Source organism: Gopherus flavomarginatus, chromosome 14 (genome assembly GCF_025201925.1).
Source record: "Gopherus flavomarginatus isolate rGopFla2 chromosome 14, rGopFla2.mat.asm, whole genome shotgun sequence".
NCBI classification, from domain to species: Eukaryota; Metazoa; Chordata; order Testudines; family Testudinidae; genus Gopherus; species Gopherus flavomarginatus.
In genome coordinates this window covers 13,871,912-13,892,817 of record NC_066630.1, presented here as the reverse complement: position 1 = coordinate 13,892,817, position 20,906 = coordinate 13,871,912, and the positions used below count along the sequence as shown (strand labels likewise).

General features: G+C 41.2%; 1 long non-coding RNA gene across 1 annotated transcript in view; it reads left to right on the top strand.

Moving 5' to 3' along the window:
• The first annotated feature begins 3,906 nt into the window (after positions 1-3,906).
• LOC127034256 (uncharacterized) overlaps positions 3,907-20,906 on the top strand; it is a 33,010-nt gene continuing 16,010 nt past the window's right edge. Inside the window, exon 1 of the long non-coding RNA XR_007769340.1 lies at positions 3,907-4,110. This is a non-coding gene — a long non-coding RNA (uncharacterized LOC127034256). The remainder of the gene's footprint in view (positions 4,111-20,906) is intronic.

Sequence of the window (20,906 nt, the reverse complement as noted above, 5' to 3'; positions counted from 1 at the left end):
AAACTCTTTAATATTGTCTTTTTGCCTCAGTTTGGGGGGCTTGTTTGAAGCCAAAACTGAAAGCAAACCTCAGAAGGTACAAATCCATAGATATCAATCACAAGAAAATGCATATACACACACCCGCAAAGCAAAATTGCCAGTTTCTTCTGAGATCTCGATGTCATTCCCTTTTTCAGGAGCTAATGTTCCTGGGAAGAAATTTAAAAGGTGGCAGTCTATCAATCTAGGCACTACTGGGTAAACAGTTTATTGGGAACACTCTGAAAGGATCAAGCTAGGTTCTCTATACTCATTTCTAATTGGAAAGTACACATTTCCTCAATAGAAGCAAAATCACGATACAAACAACCCTAGGTATTTTGAAAGCAAGAAATGTTACTCTTTTATTTTTTATCAGGCATGTTTTTGAACTCCCCATGATTTTACACCAGAATAACTCAATTGATTTCAAAGACATTACTACTGACTCATGTTAGTGTTAAAGAGATCAGAATCAGGTAATTTTAAGTAGCCCATAACTAATTTTTGATTAATTCATCCATTGTTTTAAATTGAGTCACACTTGGGTAGGATTTGATCCATTCTGATTATTCTTCTGTGAAATAGTCACTGCAGGGCACAAAGTCCTTCATAATTGTGCTGTGTAGCTAGAAGAACAGACAATGACATCCAAACACCAATTGCATTATACGACACTCTCAGAACATGCTTTGCCAACATTTTTACACATCTCCTTGACCTGTCTGCTGAAGGCTGACATGTCTCCCTCTAGACTCTCAAGGATGATTCAAAATTTGATCTTCAGCGGGGCATTATTTTTCCATAGGATTTTAAATGTCTAACATTTCATGCACTGAAGACCATTTTTAATGATACTCGTAACTGGATTTTACTATGAATTTTTATGATACAGGGAAATCAAATCAAAGTGGTTTGTGTCCCCCATGACTATAGGTACTACTTTATAGGAATCTCAGGATGTGTGCACCTTGGGCTACACAGGCTGGGAGTGTCATAGGATTTATATCCTTTAATTACAGATGGTGACTGTAGTGCATATTATATAACTCTTCAGTATTTTCCGAGGCCAAAATTTGTTGTCCTGTGCAAAGTCTGACTGAAGAGGTTTTGTATAGGGGGAGGGATAGCTCAGTCGTTTGAGCATTGGCACCCTAAACCCAGGGTTGCCAGTTCAAGCTTTGAGGGGGCCACTTAAGGATCTAGGGCAAAAATCAGTACTTGGTTCTGCTAGTGAAGGCAGGGGGCTGGACTTGATGATCTTTCAAGGTCCCTTCCAGTTTTAGAAGATAGGTATATCTCCAATTATTATATTATAGTTCCACAAGAGCAGGGGAAGAGAACTTTCCTCCAAGGCAGGAAACAGCAGCAGAAGTGCAGTATGCAGAATTGCTACATAGCCCATAGGCTGCAGCAACCACAGCTGCAAACCCTTGCCCTGGCAAGAGTTGGTCGGTGAATAGGCACAGTCATGGATTTACTGGGCAGATCCCTCTGTATCCCCAAACCTGCCATGTTAACATGGCTGGAGACCCCACAGATCTCTGGGATGCGGAGGCTGAGGACACGTGCTTGGGCTATGCACTTTCTCTATTCTCCTGAGCAATAGAACTGTGCCTATTAGTATTTGTGGAACTGCACATTCTGTCCCTGTGAACAAAGGAACTGGACCTGTTCACATGACATGCACATAAGAGTGGTATCTTTCATCTGCTGGCACTGGCTCAGCATATGTGCCTTTGACCCGGGGTCGATTTCTGCCACTTAGTGCCTGCTAAGTGTGCATAAGTAAATTGAGAATGTCAGAACCTGCTGAACATTCACCCAGAACTGGAACTGAACCCAAATGGAACCTTTTTATGGTTCAAAATGTTTGCTTAACTGTTTCATTTCATTATTTTTTTCATCTTTGCCTTCCTCTTAGCCTGGACTGGAAGTGGGATTGCAAAATGGTGCAAGAACAACCCATGGCCTTCAAAAAGCTCATAAGTGATGGCACAAAATAGCTAGAACAGAATCTGGTTCCTTGTGTGTTAACCAGGGCCGGTTCTAGCCATTTCGCCACCCCAAGCACGGCTGCACGCCGCAGGGGGCGCTCTGCCGTTCGCTGGTCCCGCGGCTCCGGTGGACCTCCCACAGGGACACCTGCGGGAGGTCCACCGGAGCTGCCTGCCACCCTTCTGGCAACCGGCAGAGCACCCCCCGCGGCATGGCGCCCCAAGCACGCACTTGGCGCGCTGGGGCCTGAAGCCGGCCCTGGTGTTAACAGCTGGCACTCCTCACATTTTGTCTTCTGAATTACATCTGCTAACTTTAATGACACTACTTTGATCTCCTGTTAGCCTTGCAGAACCAACACAGCTCTGGGAGAGTAGCTAGGACAAAAAATTGACTCACACATCTACTGTAGAATTTTAACTAACTACTGCAGAGAAGTGGTAATGAAATGCATGAGCCAGGAAGAACACAGGGCTGCCAGCTAGAAAAAATATATTTTTACTTGGAAAGTGGGCAAATTTAATCTGTAAGTCATTCAGAAGCAATAAACTTCAACCCCAGTATACCGCTTATCACTTTTCAGAGTACAACAGCTCCTTAAAATTCTCATATTAGTGCACCAGAAGCTCATAAGCATCTTGATGTACCCTCACTTTTTACCTCTTTGAAGAATCAGCAACCAAGTTTATAACAAGACCTGTCCTCTTTTATTCAGCTCTAGAGACTTCTTTAATCACTTCACAGTTGCCTGCATGTGTCTAATTTTATGCAGCAAGACACAGAGGAGCATCTCCTTACTGACTTAGCTAGTTCAGAGATATTTTGTTTTGAAATTGACAAGCAGCTGGGATATCCATGACTGGAATTACCAACACAGAGAGGCACAACATGCCTGGAATTACATTTCTTTTCAGGTGTTCCTCTGCAGCTGGTGACATACCTCTGGCAGTCCTCGGACAGTCACAGAAACATGAATGTCATTTGGCTCTTCCTGAATAGGTATAAATTCTGGTCCCAGTATCTACAGATTATTTTAAAGTGGTACAGATTTATAAAGAAGACTATCCATTAGATATCCACACTTTTAGAAGAGAAAAGAAACAGAACTGGAATCTGATCAGTTGCAGCATCTTTGTAAATCTGGAGTAACTTCATTGTAGTCTATGGAGTTGTTCCATTTTTATACTGGTGTTACCAAGATCAGTGGAAACAGCAGGCCTGTGGAGTTGAAGCATGTGGAGGCTTTGTGGTTAGTATATCAACAATATGAACAGAATGGGGCAATTTGGTCTACATAAATTACTGATCACGTATTCCCTCCTACTGGTTTGCCATAATTGATACACTTTTAAACTGCACCCACTGTGCATCTCACCAAGAATATTTACAGTGCATTTCAGCCTCTGATATTATACAAAACATTTGTTACCTTACAACTACAGAATAATGGAAGATTTCCTTGGGGATAAACAGAGCTTCTTCAGGGAAAAACAAACAGAGAGAACTAACTACTGAAAAACTCTTGATCTTAATCTAGAATGGGATTTTCAAAAGAGTCTCAGACTGAGAAGCATAAATCCCATTGAAAACTCCCATTTCTAGTAGGCAACTGTCTTACACCAAAACCATCATCACACTAACTCTTTTAAGACAAGACAGAGTGGACAAAGATTACATGGACAGGAAAGATGAGCTAATCTTTATCCCAAGCACAATCTCTTCCAAATTGGGATGAGGTGCATAGGAGGAAGGGAAATTAACTTGAACACATGTAGGTCATGCTGTATCTGTTCTGCAGATAAGCAGAGTACTCAGTCCTGGCATCTTTCCCAAGCGCTGCAGTACATTCACTTTCAGTTTCACCCAGTTAGTAAACAAAAGAATGTAAGATCCTGGGCTTGGATGTGTCTCTTATTATCAGAATTCCCACCCCGGGGAAAGGTTTGCTTTTCAAAATATCAGTTGAAAGTCACTCTAAGGATGGAGCTGTCATAGTTGTTTATCTTGAAGGAAGACAATACAGTGAAAATATGAGAAAGAACCATTCTTTGACCTTGAGGCCCCTTTCCCAGCCAAGATGAGCGTACAAAGGTATGAAGTTGGAGACTTTAACCAACTAGTAGCTACAATTTGCTAACCTATAGAAACCCATCTAGTCACAGTAATATTGATGGATCACATTCATAAAGTTCTTATAGGTTTAAAATGGTCTAAACTAACATTCTGCTGATTACACTGTTTAATGCCAAAATCAAAACATTTGTCACTTTTCTGTACCCCTCTCACAGGTCCATAGAAGCTAGCCAAGTACTGGTAGAGAAAGAGGATTAATACTGACACACAAAGGGGAGAGAAGCTTACAGCTGCATGTCTTAAGTGCATGGCTACAGCTGGGCCAGCTGTGGACAATTAAGTCATTCCCTCAGCCCACTATAAGAAGGAAGTCAGGGGTGGTGTTCTGGTTAGCTGGTATTAGACTCAGGTAGTTCTTTAGAGGAGAATATTAACTGCAAAACCTTTTTAGCAAAACTCTCCTATGCTTTGCCTAAACATAACTATCCTTTTAGTTAAGTTGCTTTAAAAGCCAGGCTGAAAGAACCTTTTTTTTAAAAAAAAAAAATCTCTTTAAAACCCTGACTGTGGGAAATGTTATTATCTTTACCGGATTTTGGAAAGACTGGATACCACAGCTTACCTGCTGTTGTATGTCCCCACTTGCTGCTTCTGCTCTACCCTCTTAACGATATAACTGATATGGTGTCATAACAAAGCTGATGAGTCATCATATTTGTTGATTACTGTGTCTCACAGAAGAAGGGCACAGGATGTAAACAAAAAAGGAGCTGAGCAGTGTGGCTATTGATTCCTTTAATAGCAGCACTGCTTGTCTATAATTGTCCACCTCTGCAGTAGGAAGTGATATGGAAAAACAGGAGGGAAACAAACTTCCAAGCTTGAAATTATGTAAAAATATTCAAGTTCATAATTACAATGAAGTCCAGTCAAGTAGTCCATTATTAGACAAAGACTTAGTTTTACCCTAGGCCCTTAATTTTACCAGCTGGTCCTTATTTAACTGCTAAAGGCCAAGAATACTACAACTTATTCTTTGGTTAATTATCACAGCTTGCACAGCCCTCCTAAAACCACAGAGAGAGTCAGTAGTGTGCAAAATCCACACAGAAACCAGAATGGAGTGCAAAGGAATGGTTAAGATATGGATCAAACAAAGACTTGTTAATAAGCTGGAGGGAAGAGGGATATTTTCTTAGTGTTCTATATATAGCACTATCTTCTGGCACAGCAATAATCTAACAAGTTGTGCTTTCCCATGCCTCGTATGCTTGATGTACAGTGGAACACAGTGATCAATAAAACCTATTAAAGTATAGTCATCACTAGATCTAGATAGTAGAAAATATAGGAGTCAAGGTCTGTTATTGCCATGCACACTGCAATTGTCCTATAGATTGTACATTATATGGTTGTCATATTATGTAGGTGTTCTGAAAATGACAGCTGTAATTACAAGCTAGGTGGGGTAAGGAGAAGACCCCAGGAATCTCAAATCTCTGATGTACCTGAACATTTTCTTGACAACAGTAACTATATCCTAAGCATACACAGTTAATTTGCAGCTCAGCTGCAATCCATACATATCTGCCTTACACACTGAAAGTTTCTCTATTAGGATAGGTGCCGTAGAAATCCCTATAGTAGATTGTTTTCCTAGATATCTTGTAATCCTCATCCATTTTAAACCATCTTTCAGGTGTAATGATGATCCTGTTTTATGTTATTAAGCCAAAGAAATAATATTTTTAAAGTGCTTGATGCATTTCAACCTCAGTTCTGAACAGGGACTCTAACTTAACTGGAGTTTAGCGTATGATTCATTCATTCATTCATTCATGGATTTGTCAAGAACAAATCATGTCAAACCAACCTAACAGCTTTCTTCAGTGGGATAACAAGTCTTATGGATAATGGGGAAGTGGTATATCTTGACTTTAGTAAGGCTTTTGAGACTGTCTTGTGTGACCTCATAAACAAACTAGGGAAATACAACCTAGTTAGAACTTCTGTAAGATGAGTGCATAAGTGGCTGGAAAACCATTCCTAGAGAGTACTTATCAGTCATTCATCAAGTTGGAAGAGCATATCTAGATCACTTCTGGGTCTGGTTCTGTTCAATTTCTCCATCAGTGATTTAGATAATGACAAAGAGAGTACACTTTCCCAACTTGGTAATATCCATAGTTTTGTAATATGAGTCAATAGTGTAAAAAAAAGGCAAACATCATTCTGGAATGTATTAGCAGGAGTAATTCTTCCATTCTACTCTACTCTACACTGATTAGACCTTAAGTGGAGTATTGTGTGCAGTTCTGGGTGCCACATTTCAGGAAAGATGTGGACAAATTGGAGAAAGTCCAGAGAAGAGCAACAGAAATGATTAAAGGTCTAGAAAACATGGCCTATGAGGGACAATTGAAAAAACTGGGTATGTTTAGTCTGCAGAAAAGAAGACTGAGGGGGACATAACAGGTTTCAAGTACATAAAGGGTACATAAAAGGAGGAGGGAGAAAAAAAATCTCTTTAACCTCTGAGGACAGGACAAGAAGCAATGGGCTTAAATTGCAGCAAGGGCGGTTTAGGTTGGACATTAGGAAAAGCTTCCTAACTTTTCGGGTAGCTAAGCACTGGAATAAAATTGCCTAGGGAGGTTGTGGAATTGCCATCATTGGGGATTTTTAAGAGCAGGTTGGAAAAACACCTGTCAGGGATGGTCTAGATAATACTTAGTCCTGCCTTGAGTGCAGGGGACTGGACTAGAAAACCTTTTGAGGTCCCTTTCAGTCCTACACTTCTCTGATTCTGATTCATGTTAGCATGGCTGTTGTTCTTCTGAATAATAAGGGAGGCTGGATGGCCGCTAGCAGGGAATAAGAAAGAAGAGGGGGAATGAAATGTAATGGCAATGGTAGACAAGGAATGTTAAGGACTTCCTGGGTGGTTTTACATTCCAGTAGCTACATAAGTGATACTGCTTGAGACACCAATGGAGCAAATGACAAAAGAGGGAGGAAACCACAATTCTAAGGTTGCATTATCCATTCTGTTAAGTAGGGCCTTCATTTCTGATTATTTTTGTTCATTTGCCAGTGTGTAATTCTACTAAGTACTAATGTGTTTAATCTTTAATGCCATTACAATGGTAGGGGAGAATAAGTAAAGAGTAACACAATTATGAAAGGAAGCTTGCTTAAAATTATGGAATGTAAAGCCAGTTTAGAATCTGTGATGCATTGGACCCCAAAATGGGGGAGGCGGGAATCAGGTTGGGGAAGCTGTTTTTAAGAATTTTTGTAGTGAGGCTAATGTTTGTGAGAAATGCTGGGCTCACAGCCCTGAAAGAGAAAATCCTAGCTGATCCATAGATCACATACGGCAGTGGCAGACTACCTCACATCCTCCTCCTGATGTGATTGAAGTACATAGAGGCATAGAATTTAAAGCCAGAAAGAACTCATAGAAAAACTAGTCTGTCTTGCTGCACATCACAGGCCATTAAACCCCACCCAGTTACACCTGCATGGAACCCAATATCACTGTTGTGGAAGATATCACTTGAGGTTGGAAAGTGTTTCAGATCTAATTCCAATGAACCTTCAGCTCTCTCTACTGAGCTGTCTGACAAGTGCCAGTTGTGATGGTTATTTACATAAAGCCACTATCCACTGGATTCCAACCAAGAGACATTTCATGTGGGCCATAGAGCAGCCAGTTGTTGACAATGCACTTTGGTTACTATTTATCTAGAAATGTTAAGGGGAAAGGCTTTGATTCCCATGAGGTACTCACTCATGCAGATCAGAGATACCATCAATAGTTTGTCTGCTGGGGGAGAGGCAGATGTTTCAGTTATGTTTGGTTCTTTGCTTATTGCACCACTCTTTGGGGGGCAGAGACTGTCTTTTTATTCTGTGTTTGTACAGCTCCTAGCACAGTGAGCGCCATATTGGGGCTTGTAAGCACTGCGATAATACAAATAATAGAATTAGGTTTTTATGGCTAGATTATCTCTAGTGCAAGTGTGGAGCTTAGATGAGGGGAGGGTGACAGGCATCATCTCCCCTCAAAGGTACTCATTCCATCTGGTGTCATGGGGGGTAGAAATCACCCTGGCCTTCATCTTCACACCATCTGTCATAAACAGATAGTTAAGGGTTAATGTCTCTTTTACCTGTAAAGGGTTAACAAACAGGGACGCAAACACCTGACCAGAGAACCAATCAGGAAACAAGATACTTTCAAATCTAGGTGGAGGGAAGCCTTTGTTTGTGGGTTTGGGGTTTGTGGGTTGTTCTCTCGGGGTCCTGGACGGGACTAGAGGTGCAAACAGGTTTCTGCCAATCTCCCTGCTACAGTCTCTTGTCTATTCAGAATAGTTAACAAGTTACGTCATAGTATAATTCCCAAATCTGAACCTTAGCGTCCAACATATGGGTACTAGCATGAATTTTCCTAAGCTTAATTACCAGCTTAGATCTGATAGGCTGCCACCAATCAGGACTTAGGTAGAGTGCCTGATAGACTCTGGTCTCCCCAAACCCTTCCCTGGGGACCCCCAAGACCCAGATTCCCTGAGTCTCACAACGAAGGGGAGTAAACCATTTCCCTTCCCCCCTCCTTTCTTCCTCCTAGCTCTTTCCCGCCCTGGGTACACTAGGAGACCACCATAATTCAACTCCTTGAATCACCCCTTTCCCCTCCCTTCTTCCCTGGAGAGAGATACAGAGATAAACGCAGAGAGGAGGTTTTTCTTCCCTCTTCCCTTTCCTTTCTCCCACCAATTCCCTGGTGAGTGCAGACTCCCTTCCCTGGAGTTTTACAAAAGATAACCAAAAAAAACACTAACCTATGGAGCTGGCTGGGCACAGTAGGAGAGCAGGCTGCCCCTTCCCAGGGGTAACGTGTAACATGCCTGTTTGGCTAAAGTTCTGGAGAGCTCAGGGACTGATGGCACCCTCAGAGCAGGGCAGCTATGCACCATCTACAAAGAGTCAATAGCTAAATGTCACAACCTGGCCCTTATCCGTGAGGTAGAGGCAGGGTAAAGAATGAAAACAAAGCAGGACTTCAGTACCTTGGGTGGGAGGGAAGTATTGTTGAAAGGCCATTTGATCAGAGTGGTAGTGGTGGTGATGATATTTTTGTCTCAATTACTTTGACATCAAAGGCTTAGATCATCTCATTGTCAATAATGTAAATGAGGTCACGCATGGCTCAGAATTGCCATTCATGTGACTGTCAGATGGGTGCTAAGGGGAAAAAGCAAACTTTTTTTTAAATTATCATGTAATATGTTTATTATGGCAGTGCTTACGCACCAGCCAAGAATGGGACTCAGTTGTTCTAGGCACGGTATATAAAGAGAGGAATAGTTGGTCCTTGTTCTGAAGAGCTTACAGTCTGAATAGGCACTACAGGGTGGGGGAAGAAGTGTAACATACAAGCAGACTTAACAATATGATGGCAGCAAATGGCATGTTAGTTCCATGATGTTTTGGGGAAGGAAGTAGGTTTACTTAGGAGGGAATCAGCCTTCTGTCTCACATATCCTTCCAAAACAGTAAGATGAAATATCCCAGTATACAAGATCCAGGAACTTTGTATATGCAGACACTGCCATTACAGCGAGGTACACAAAGTGTCTGATCTAATGTACCCTGTAGTCAAGGGGACTCTTTCCACTGACTTCAGTGGTTGTGGGATCAGGCCAGTTTCAGCACTGGGATGCAAACATTGCAACTCCAGCTCACAGAGGAGCGCTCCACTGTATCAACTAATGCAAATTTTCCATAAGCAGAGTCACCGAGAGGGAACTTTGCTACTGCACACATAGGCAGTTCTACAAAGAAGCCCATTCACTAGAAAGTAGTGATGTGCACTACAAGTTAATACATCTCCAAAGCAGTCTGTGTAAAACAGTCCATGCTCTGCTATCCATCCCACAAGGCTTTCTTCTGCTCTGAAAAAATTAGTTTTTATACTTCTCACTGTATTTTCTAATTTTTATATTCATTCATGAAATCACCTTATTTTACTGAGGTTTAGCAAACGGTCTTAGCAAAATTCAAGACTGGGAGTTAGGATTGTGGTGTCTTTCTGGCTCTGCCACAGGCATTGGGTGGCCTTCGGCAAATCACTTCAGCTCTCAGTCCACCATTATTCAGTATCTCAAATGAGGGTAATAATACTTAATATGGGGGGCATAGAATGCCTGCAGTGCTCCCAATGGGCCACATGACTATGCACCAACCCAATATGAGGCTGTACATGTTAAAGGCACTATCAAGTCGTTAGCACCTTGAAATCCTCGTCTCTGCAGTATTCATCTTGTTATTTACAGCACGCTCAGTGCATTTCTAGTGGTAGGTGATGTAGTCTGGCAGGGATACAGAACAGTAATATAGTACTATGTATCTGACAGCTATAAAGCTGCAATCCCATTCGCTCCTACTGACAAAACCAAGACAATTCAGAACCAAGGCTTTGCCTCACTCTATACTATCTGAGTATGGGAGAGACCTGAAATCACCATGTAATGTTTTTGCCATAAAGAATGCACTAGAGTGGTTAGAGAAAAGTGCCAAACTCCACACTGGTTCACACCTCCACGCCATCCTGTTGTCTTCAGCGGAAGTGCACCTGCCCTCTATGAGAAATGTAACTAAATGTTTGTTGTTGTAAGTGAGAAATCTAAGTCAGTTTAATCATTTGAAATGCAGGTTTTTCTGTTTGTCTTTGTAAAATAGGAAGCAGTTGTTCTTCCCTTTACAACAATAACATGGAATTTATTCATGATTTGCTAATCCGGTGGGAATTGAATTTGCTTTGCTTTTCACTGGGTCTGTTAAAGAGGGATTCAATGTGACAGGATAACTAGCTAAGGGAGGCGATAGGTGATCTAATGGCTAGTGCTGAGTCAGAATGTCAGGGTTCTATTCCCAGCTCTGTGAATGTTCTTAGGCAAATTGGTTAGGGGTAGATAGATCATGAGTTTACCTTTAGCCCTGAGATAATTGGCAGTGTCTAGCTGTGTTGCCCCAGGGTAAGTTCTGCTCCCCTCTTCCTCCTGGAAAGTAACTTATTGCATGGCACGACTTATTTCCCAAATCATTAATCAGTCCATCTGTGAGACAGAGACATGAACCTCTCCCCCTCTCCCCGCCCGCTTCCCTGCTCAGCTGCTCCTTAGGGAGAATATTGTTCTGCCCTCACCCAAGACACTGGAATGTCCTACACAACCACCTGAGGTGTTTGGGGAGTCTCATTCCCCCATGTAATTGGGTAGGAGCAGGACATGATATACAGATTTTAAGGCCGGAAGGGACCATTACACAGTCTACTTTGACTTCCAGTATATAACACAAGCCAGAGAATTTCAGCCAGTTAACTCTGTATTGAGCTTAGTAACTTGCCCAATAACACACTGACCCTCAACCTCCTAGTTTTCCCATATCTGCCTCACAAGAGAGATGTACATTTAAATGAATGAATATTTGAACGATGCTTTGAGATCTCTCATAGAAGGAACTCTGTAAAGGCCAAGTGTCATGGATAGACCCGATGGGAAAGAGTATACTGCAAGTATAGTGCAGTCTGCAACACATGCTCATGGTAAAACTTTTAGCACAGCACAGGCTTTCTACTGCTTTTCATATTGCTGCAGATGATACTAGAGAGCTACACAAAGAGAGAGAACTCTTCTTTTCAAAGTCAACTTGTACCTTCTGTCATCTCTCTCATCTTGGTTTGTCTCTTGCTGTTGTTTACCGATTTATTCTAGGTGCAAAATTAGAGACCAATATGGGGAAACAGGGAAAAAAATCAAGAACTTAAAAAAAAAAAGGCAAACCAAAAACAAATGCTTCCCATCGAGGAGAGACTCTGCTCAAGTGCTTTCATTTTTTGTTTTTAAACACCATGCACACTAACAAATGCTATTTATCCCGTCTCCTCCACCCATAGGAAGGCTTTGTGCTAAATGACAATTACAGGGAAAAGCAGATGGGAGATAAAATGTTGGGTGAGATTTTCTATCTGTCTAGCCATCTATTCATTTATCACTTGTCTCCATATGTCTTTTCCTGACTTTAGTTATTACATCATGTGATTCTTTAAGTGCCGTTGTTAAATGTCAGAGATTCAATGTACTGCCACACTGTGCTATCTTAGTCTTTTCCAACATGGGGAAAATGCTATTTGTTTATATTGGGTGGTTTTAATTTATTTATTCATGTGTTTTTAAAGTGCTTCTATGATGGGCTTCATGGTGTAGCCCATAAATATATAGAGGATGTTTTACCTACAGTGCAGCATATATGCTTGAGGGTTTTTCTTGTCTTCCATGCTACATATCTTTATTTCTCTTGCATGTTTTAAGTCCTGATGTTGAGTCTTCAGTTTGCTTGGTTCCCATTGCCCCTTTTAATTTTTTTTAAAAAGAAATGTTCATTGAAAGATTTTACTGTGTTGCCTGCACCAGAAGCTAAAATACTTAAGACAAGATGTAGCATAGTTCTGAGGACTATACTCAGGATTAAGGAGCAAGGTATTCCTGAGTCCTAACTTTGCCTTTGATACCAATACTCCAATCCTACATGTGTTGATTAAACTTTCTCCCTTTGTTTCCCTAGCTGGAAAGTAGAGATGATACAACTTTCCCTACTGCGAGATGTGTGGAGAAGGATAATTAATTTTATAGTGGTCATAGAGGACTTTTGAAGAAAGAAAGCACCATAAACTTGCTAGGGCCATTCTTGTTTGGAGGGGGAGTGGATTATATTAGAGTGCCCATCTATTGCAAAAATATGACATTTTATTAGTAAATGGTGTTCAGATAAACAGCAGCTTTCACATCACAACATGAAAATGGGAATAGCTTCATGTTTCGGTGGGAAAAGTGCACTTTGTGAAAAAGCTACATTTTACAGGAGTAAAATCATCCAAAACATATCACCATTTCACAGAGTGCTGCTCCATACACAAACTAACTTCCTTTCAGCTGACTATACCGCACGATCACTTTGGAGTGTCTAACAAGAGTAGCAGGACAGAGCTGTGGGCAAGGAGGTGAGTTTTTAGAGGAGTTGTAAAAGAGCTAGGGAGCTGGGAAGGGGGTCAGCTCTGTTGCTGAGGGGATGGGTATTTTCAGGAGGAGGCTAGGAACTGAAGGAAATTAACTCAGGGAACTCCTATGATTGGTTTTGTACAGGAGATCAGAATAAATTATCACAACAGTCCCTTCTGGCCTTATAATGTATGAATCCTTGGGGTCATCAGTTCAATTTACTAACTCCTAAGGTTTAAGAGTACAGATAAACTCTTGGTTCTTCTACGGCCCCAAGGTACAATAGTCATTGTCTTGGAGACATGCTTGTGGTCTTTCTCTTTATCAGTGTTTTACTCATCAATTTACTGTTCTGCACCTTGTTCACTGAGTCCTTGCAGTGGTTATTTAACAAAAAGTGAATTGATTCATAAGAAAACAGGAGTCACTCCAAACTTTTGCCAACTCCTGCATCAGGTCCATGCTATTTCTAAAGTTTGTATTGCTTTAGAGAAGGAACCTTTTCCTTTCCTCATGTCCCATACTTTCAGAACCACTGTCCCTTCCTACAAATAGGCCCCCCGTATACTCCTGTATAGCCAGCCCTGCTTCGTGCAATAGCCTTAAATTCTTATTTATTTCTTTTGACTTCCTCTAATCCCTTGTAATCATTTCAGCCATGGTGCTCTCAGCAGCTTTTGCTCCGGTTCATGTTCTAATATGAAAAGCCTTTGTATGGAATTGTCTTATCTCTCAAGCTTGAGAAACTCTATTTTGTTACCAATTTTAAATCCCAACTATAGATTTAATCCTGCTACTTTTTACTCAGACAAGTAACCTTTCCTCGTGCCAGTAGACTTTAATGGAAGTCACATGACTAAGAACTACTTTCATGAATAAGGATTACAGGATTAAGTGCTGTTTCTTAGTAGCAGCTTGATTTTTTCCCCACAAACACTTATTTTTTTGCCAGAGACACTGAAAGTTCACCAGAGTTGCATGGTTGAATTTTTGGCTTAGTAGCTGAGGGTGAAAAAATGTACAGTTGTGGCTATTGTATGTTCTGTAGAGAAAGAAGTTGTTATTTGTGCCCCATTTTCTTTCCTTGGATGAATAATATGCATCAAATATGAGCACAAATGCAGACGTTTAAATCTTTCTAATTCTTCTGTGTAGAAGAATTAGCTCCATGATAAATGCCAATGTCTTGCAGTCTCAAAGCTATAGAAATCAATATCACTTTTTGCTTTTCAGGCATTTCCATTCCACTAACCTCTGCGAAATACCGTGCAGCTGAAATCTTGGCTTAACTATTTTCATCCTTATTTGACACAAGTTGCAAGGCGGCTGGTGCCTTAATGACGTTATGTTAATTGACTTCACCATGTCTAACATCTTCCTCAGTTTCACTTTTAGCCTTTTTTTTTGGTTTGTTTGTTTTGTTTTGTTTTGTTTTATAACAATTGCTTTGGTCAGCTCAATGTTTCTGCCACATGGGTAATTCAGGCCAGCCATGCCAGCATGGATAGGGCTCAGATTCCCTTGCTTGCACCACTCCTTTTGTGCCACTGTGACAACGCAAATAGGATGAAATTTAGCCCTGTCTTCCTTTCTGAGAATTCCCAGCTGTGGGGAGTCCACAGTGGCCATTGAAGAAGCTCTTTCACCCCCATCCCTTGTAGCTTCTGGTAGTGTGTTCTGCCATACTGTATGGCAGGTCATTGACTCTTTTGAGCCAGGAGGCATGATACTCATAGAACAGAAGGTCCTATGGAATTTACCAGGACAAACTGATGGATGGTATGTGAAAAGGGAGGTTGGAGATGTAAATATGTTCTCCATCTTTTTCATGATAGGAGTGTAAAATATTTATTATAAATAGAGACAAACCAGCAGTAAACTTCTCCGTCACCTCACTGTGAGAAGCTGTTTTTTTAATTCTAGCTGAGTGTTGATTAAGTTGCAAGAACACGTACAAATATACTGAAATATTTTCATAAGGGCAATTTACAGGCCAATTCCTGCTTTGAAATGGATCCTACTTACTTCCCCACATAAAGCTCTCATGCTGGTCTATGTGTTGACTAGACAGACTGATTCTTTGGAATAAAGGATTTATTGTAGGTATATATATATAAAGACAACTTTAAAGAGGTGTTAGAGTTGATTTACCAAAGAAGGCTATAGTGCATCACAAATCTTGATTCAATGAAGCTGGCTTGTTACTGAGGTTTGGATAACTTAATCATATAACACGAAAAGGCTGCAGGGGACCTCCCTTTTGGAGGAGGGGAAGCTTGTATTTCGGAGAAGCCAGGTCAGCATAAATAAAATAATGACCTCTTGAAGTTAGAAAACTCAAGGGGAGTGAGCAGAGAGGGGACCACTTCTGAAGAAGGACTTCAGCAGTAGGGGGGTATGGGATGAAAACAGTATGGTGAAGTGATTCCATGGTGAATGTTCAGCACCTGGTGGGAAATTTTCAATGGGATTCAGGAATGGGTAGGGCACCACTTAAGGGGAATTGGGGCTCCAGCTTTCTCTTAAAGGAATAGCAAGACTGCCATGTACTGTATGATGCTCTTGGAAGTTTAGACAGAAGGGTTGGGCAGCTCACAGAAGACAAGTCGGAAATCATGACAAAAGATGAAATCCTGGCCCCACTGAAGTGAAAGATGGCTTCAGATAAGCTAGGGTCAAGGCAATGCCACATTTGTTCACTATTCCAGAGGAGTGATATTTTTGAGCGTGAATTTTCTTGTTTCTCTCCTCTGGACATACATTTCCTCTCTTCTCCTTGATGTTCCTTTCCTACAGGTGGCACCAACTCCTGAGGATACTTCCTGTTTCCTCTCCTTTTCTTATGTAGAAATGATCTCTAGTGAGGCAGCTAAGCTAGCTCATCCTCCTCATTTCCTGATGCAGTGCAAGGCTTTCCTTTAGCAGTGAAGGGCCAAGGACATCTGCACAAGCAGCTGGGGAAACTTGGAGAACTGACACCACATGACCTGTCATCATTCTGCTGACAACCAGCAAGTGCTTTACAGACTATAGTTTGAGAACGGTTGCTTTAACACATTTCATATTCATTTCCCAAAGGAAAAATGATTTTTATTAACCATTTATTGTGTAATGTAATATCTGTTACTATGCTTTAAAGTTTTTCCATATGCCATAAGTGTATCTCCAGTCCTTACTCTACCATCTCACCAAGCAGTCTGTGATATAATACTTTTGTTCCAAAATTAAGACCACTAGGGGAGATGAATGGAGAGAGCTGTCTCACATGAAGAGTGTAAAATATCAAAGAGAATGAGCAGACACTTCTTTTATGTTCTGGATTAGCTGTGGGATGTTTTCACTTCTATGAATGTTCACAGTCTGCCTGATTGAAATCCCCTAAATTTATAAAAAATGATCAGTTTTTTTTCTTTTAAATCCAGACTACTGAACTTTTTCCTACATCAAGATAGGCTCGAAAACATGCTGTAGAAGACAGAAGTAGATATCTCCACACTCGACGGTGTGTTTCTATCAGCTGTTTTGTTAGCGTTGTATGGTATCTGGTGTTATGTATACACGCATACATACTGTTGTTTTCTGTGACATTGTTAAATTAGAAGGTATATCTCTCAGTTTCTCAGACAGGTCAATTGTCTAACACTCCACAAAGTGTCAGACACCCTCATCTCCCCTACATTGTTTTCATTAGAATGGAGTGAGTCATTCATTGCAAGTAATTTATCCAGTGAATGTAGGTGCTCGTTTCAACATGACTTTAAATTTTTGCTTTCCGCAAAGATCCACATGCCAGAATATCTCAAATGCAAAACAGTTGGAGAAAACTAAACATACAAAGGGCCGAGTCTGGCTGAAGTGAATTTGTCAAGAAATTCAAATGAATATTCATGAAAAACAATGTGCTATCATCTTTCATCTCTCATTTTCACAGAATAACATAAGAATCTGACATCAAATCTACTAGTAATACAACCACACACTTTTTCAATATTCCAGGTTGCCAGCGTGTCAGCTTTGAACTTCTCACACATGTTTAATTCCACATGCCCAGGTCAGTTAGGTTTATGCTTTAAACTACAGTGCTACTGCCATATGACGACTTTGTTCTAACATCAGGAGGTGAAATGTTGGTTGTTCCACACCTGACCTCACCAACTTATGCAGTAGTGCTAGGCTGCTGCCCCTCTTTAAAACCTGGGAGAACAAACTCCAATTAATAAATTAGGGCAGGAATCAACCCAATAATCCACAAATAATCCAGTTTCCATTCCACAAAAGACTCAGACGTTTTAGTAGACATGCTTCTGCAGCAGATATACTTTGAGGGGGGTGGAGAAGTCTGCCAGGGTGTCTGTACTACAAAGAAATTTGGGCCCATGGTCCATCTCATCTTATACCCTGTCTCCAGCAGTGGCCAGTACCAGAAAGCTTCAGAGGAAAGTGAAAGAAAATACCTGCTCCAAACAGTTATGGAATAACCAGTTTACAGGAAACATTTATTTCTAATTCCCATCAGTTAGAGGTTGTCTTCTAGCCTGAATCAAGAGGGGTCTCTGAGCCCATGCTCCCAAGAGTCAGGCTCAATCCACCTTCCACCTACGGAGGACTAGATGAAAGACCCTTTAGCCAATTGTTGCCACTGTTGAGTGTGTTAGAGGGATATAAACAATCCTTCAGCATCGTCGGCAGTGCTTCCATCCCCTGCTTGGCAAGGACGTATTCATACTTCCCCCTGGGAATAGAGTTACAGCTTAGCCACCTTTATTTTCTTTTAAGTAAATCAAGAAAATTGTGAGACTTAAGGGCCTGGAATTTGTTGTTGTTTTTATTCCATTTTATACATGGTTTGACCTAAGCATACAAAGTCAAATATCTTCCTCATGTCAGAGTGAGTGGCGCTCTTCAGGCTGGCACAGCAACATTGGAAATGAATGAACACAAGTCTCCGGTGTAAGAATTCAAGACAATACACAATATTCTGGCTCAGAAGCCATGAGTGTTCCCATTTCTACCAATTTACCTTTGAAGCTGCATGACTCTCTTGTGCAGGCCGATATACACTGGGTCTGATTCCATTGTTGCTTACATTAATGTGTAAAATCTGTGGAGTCAGGGCAAAGTAAAATTGATGTGCAATCCGAATCAGGCTGAGCATTCCCAAGAGACATGTTCTTTCAGTGTGGATATCTATTAATATTAACACCACAGGAACAAAAGCTCAAACAATCCCCTTGCCTGTGCAAGAACAGACAAAAACTACTACAGATGCATGCTTGGATGGAGAACTGTGAAGGAGAGTGAGTCCACTATAGGGTTATTTCACCCTTCCCTGGGCCTATGCACAAGTTCCCTCTCTGTGCCCAGGAAGGATGAAGAATAGTGGGACTGATGTGGGGGAAGCACGAAGGTTAATCTTGAGTGTGGGGATACCATGAAATATTTAACACTGGCAGTCAGTACTGACTTGTATGCTTTCCCCACCACACAGAGAAAACTTCCTGCATATGGGAGAGATGTTTTAGGGGCAGTAACCCATGAGAAATAAAATGTATTGCAATATTGGTTGGTATAGCGTGATCTAAGCTCAGTGCTGGAAGCACAAGGCCTCCGGGAGATTCTGAGAGCTATGCATTATAAGGAGGAACCTCATTTAGGTGGAGTGGGAAAATCCTGCTTCCCCTCATCCCCCAAATGTATGGAGATGAATTCAGTTTTCCCAACAGAGAAACGGACCATGTTCAGGGACCAATTTAGTCCAAAGCATTAATGGCAAAGAAATCGCCAAATAGCAGCAGTTTTGGTGTATTTGGAACTTTAGAGGAAATTTCTGCCAAAAGTCCCAGTTCTGGAAACTGGTCATAATAAATGCTGTTAAATAGCAAAGACATGGCAAATGGGACAGAAGATCAGAATCCAATGAGAGAGAGACACAGAAGTGAAGACAGGAAGATTTGTGGGGGCAGAGGGGAGCACTGTGACTATTCAGTCTCATTGTGGTTGAATTCTTTGTAGCTCTCTGCACCGTAGGAGGGTAGGAAGGTCTGAAGAGTGAGCCCTAATTAAAATCAGCTGATACACATGAGAGATGACTTTCTCCTTGCACTTCTTTGTGCTGAATGCATTTAATTAGGTGCAGAGTGCTGATCGTTCTCAGTGGGATTAAAATTAAAAGTGCATTTGCCAGCTATATTTAGTACAGTAGTGATATCCAGGGACTTAGCCATTCAAAACCTCAGGGCTAAAGAGACAAAGAAGCTGTACTTCCAGCGCTTTGAAAATAGCTTTGGAGTTTGAGAAGCATTTCTCCACACTTGCTATTTTGAAGCCACAAAGTATTGAAATTTTAATTTCTACATTATCTCAATGATTATCTATAATGATAACATTATTAGCTAAGTTTAATGTTTTAGTTGTTGTGAACATAAACTTCCATCAATAGTATTTTGTCAGGGGCTATTAATAGAGGGTTAAACATTGGAGATCTTTGTGTTTTTCTTTTAGACCCTGAGGAATTCTAGGCACTTGCTGTTTTCCATTACTTTTATATTTCATTTTAACTGCATCTTTGGCTCACTGAGCATTTCTGAATAGTGGGACTGCCTGAAAGCTTATCTGACTTTCAGTTTTTAATTTTCAAATAACAAGTAGGTTTCTTAGCAAAAGTGCTTAGCAAATAGAGAATGATATTTACTGCCCCAGACTCAGAAGCTGTAACCGCTTGAGAAACAAACTGCAACCTCTGGGGCTGCTGCATCTTAATACTGCATTCTCTGAGTGCATATAATATGAGGATAAACTTGCATGCTTATTGGACACGGAGGGGTAGGATGGAGGGATAGTTGGCTAGATCTGATCTATCCATTGCAAGAAGTCTCACTACATGATTTACAGGAACCTAAGTTCCCTCTAAGCCACGGGTAGGCAACCTATGGCACGCGTGCAGAAGGCAGCAAGCGAGCTGATTTTCATTGGCACTCACACTGCCCAGGTCCTGGCCACCGGTCCAGGGGGCTCTGCATTTTAATTTAATTTTAAATGAAACTGCTTAAACATTTTAAAAACCTTATTTACTTTACATACAACAATAGTTTATTTATATATTATAGACTTATAGAAAGAGACCTTCTAAAAACATTAAAATGTATTACTGACACGCAAAACCTTAAATTAGAGTGACTAATGAAGACTCGACACACCACTTCTGAAAGGTTGCTGACGCCTGCCCTAAGCTGTGCGGCCGAGCAGCAGCCTATTAAGTGCCACACAGGTGCTCAGGCTGTGGTGGGGAGAGATGCCTCTCCCGCAGCCTCGGACCTGCCTCCTCTCCCCTCCGTAGCCCCTGGGTACCCTGCACCCAAAAACCCTCATCCCTGGCCCCACCCCAGAGCCTGCACCCCCAGCCCTGAGCCCCCTCCCACACTCTGAACCCCTCAGCCACACCCCCACCACATGAATTTTGTTATGTGCCCCAATATGGAAGTGATGTGTCACCTTCATATTGGGGCACATAACAAAATTGATTCCACATATGGGTGGGAAAAATTAAAGAGAACATTGACAGGAACTATTACAATTTTCACATGCATATTTGAGGTTTATGATTGAAAAAATGTTGACATGAAAAATATGCAAATATAAACATAGTATGCATGCAAATTCACAAGGGCTATTTTAAAGGCCAGAGCAGGACCCTTTTGAAATGTTGGCTATATAATCTGCTGTGGGAGTTAATTGACATCAGGGCTT